Source organism: Loxodonta africana, chromosome 11 (genome assembly GCF_030014295.1).
Source record: "Loxodonta africana isolate mLoxAfr1 chromosome 11, mLoxAfr1.hap2, whole genome shotgun sequence".
Classification (NCBI taxonomy): Eukaryota; Metazoa; Chordata; class Mammalia; order Proboscidea; family Elephantidae; genus Loxodonta; species Loxodonta africana.
The window spans coordinates 92,756,670-92,758,813 of record NC_087352.1 but is presented as its reverse complement, the minus strand read 5'-3'; positions in this window follow the sequence as shown (position 1 = coordinate 92,758,813).

The window sequence follows — 2,144 nt, the reverse complement described above, 5'->3', positions numbered from 1 at the left end:
ATGAACAGGCCCATGAAACAAAATAAGTCTAAATAGGGATGGGGCAGGGGCATGGGGGTGGCAGGGGGTGACAGAAAAACTCGTGGTGGGGAACCCTGGGTTGAGAAGGGGAGAATGTTGACATGTTGTGGAGTTGGCAATAAATGTTACAAAGCAATATGTGTACTAATTGTTTAATGGAAAGCTGGTTTGTTCTGTACGCCTTCATCTAAAGTAATATAAAAACAAAAAGAATAAAGCCATACAGAAACTGAGCTGTTTTAAAACTCAGAGAAGAATAGGTTGATGGAGATATTTTCCATCTTTGAAAGGCTTATTAAAAAAGAAAATTAATTAAAGTTATAAAAAAATGCATTGCCTGACCTTTAAAGTTATACCAAGCCCCAAAAGAGCAGGATAATTAAAGAAGACAAGTAAAAAGTCCAAGAAAATATATGAAGCTTGACTAATAAGCATGTTGAAAATAAATAATGTATTTTCATGAGTTATTGATGATCTTACAATTTCTGAGTGCTTGGAAAACATAACAAGGAATGATTTGTAAAATGTCATCAATAGCAAGTAAGAATATAGAATGTATTTAAAATTAACTCATTTTTTATATTGTAACTGATTAAAGTCGATTAGCTGGCAATAAATCGACAGAAAGGCAAAATGTGAAATAGACTATGAGGGAAAAGCGGTCTGGCAGATTGCCTATGAAGAAAAAAATCCCAAATCCTCCATTTGAAATTGAATTTAGCAAAGATCTGATAGGTTTCAGCAGAGCATCCAGACTAAGACAAACAAGGAAGAAAGTGCTGCTGGCCTCCAAAAATCAGCCCATGAAAACCCTGTGGATCATGATGGTCCAATCCTATTGTTCATGGGGTGACCATGAGTTGGGGGCTGACTCCACAGCAGCCAACAACAACAACTCTTGGCTGGATGGGGTCGTAAGGAAATGATTAGGATCAGGCATCTGATTCCAATCAGACTGATGTGTATATTCTAATGTTGTCACTTTCTTTCTTAAAATCCTTTACTGGGTGTCTATTGGTCTCAGGATTTAGACAAAGATAGTAACATGGGCTTCAAGGAAAGAGCTTGAGACTGGAGGGTGAGAAGGGGTTGTTTGGGAGTAGAGGAACAGCCCCTCTAAAACCACCCACCTAAGGACATTGCAAATTTGGAGCCTCTTCAACAATTTCTTAGGCAGCATGTTGATGTGATGGCTGTTAAGACTAAGGAAAGAAGTGAAAATAAGCCTTAAGTAACACCATTTTGAGGCTTATTTAAACCCTGTTGGCATAGTGGTTAAGAGCTACGGCTGCTAATCAAAAGGTTGGCTGGTGGTTTGAATCCAACAGACGCTCCTTGGAAACATTATGGGGCAGTTCTACCCTGTCCTATAGGGTCACTATGAGTTGGAATCAACTCAGGAGCAATGGGTTGGGTTCCCTACCAACTAATGGTAAAGGCTAGGTCCTGGGCCCAGCTTCATCCCAGACTCACTCCCAAGATGTATTTCCTCGCAGTGCCTCTACCTTATAAGGCCTGCATGATCTGGCCATGAAGATCTTTAATTCCATACTAGCCAAATTATTTTATAGATCAGCAGTTCTTAAATGTGTGTAAAATAATCCTCTGTGGCTTGCTAAAAAGATTCCTGGACTCTAGGCCAGACCTTCAGAATCAGGTGGTGGTGGACTCAAAGAATCAGCATGATTACCAGGCAGGCTTTTAAGGACCACGCCATGAACTACAGGCAGTGAGAAATTAACAGTTTCTGAGGCAGGGCAGGTGATAATCAGGTTTATGTTTTAGAAAGATAATTATAGTAAATGTTTTTAAAGAAAGGTAAATCTGGAAACGGTGTAGAGAATGGATTATACAGGGTACCAAAACCCATCGCTGCCAGCTGATTCTGATCCATGGCAACCCCATGTGTGTAGTAGAATACTAAAGACAGATTAGTTTTTTTTTTTTTTTTTTTAACAACTATTAATAGTTCAATTGAAAAAAGATGAAAGACTGAGCCAAGGCAAAGAAAAAAAAAAAAAAGCCAAGGCAAAGAAGGGTAATAAAATTGAAAGGAGATTTTGAAATGAAAATACTGTGCCAAAATAAACAAGATACATCATGGGTGACATTTACTTTTTGTT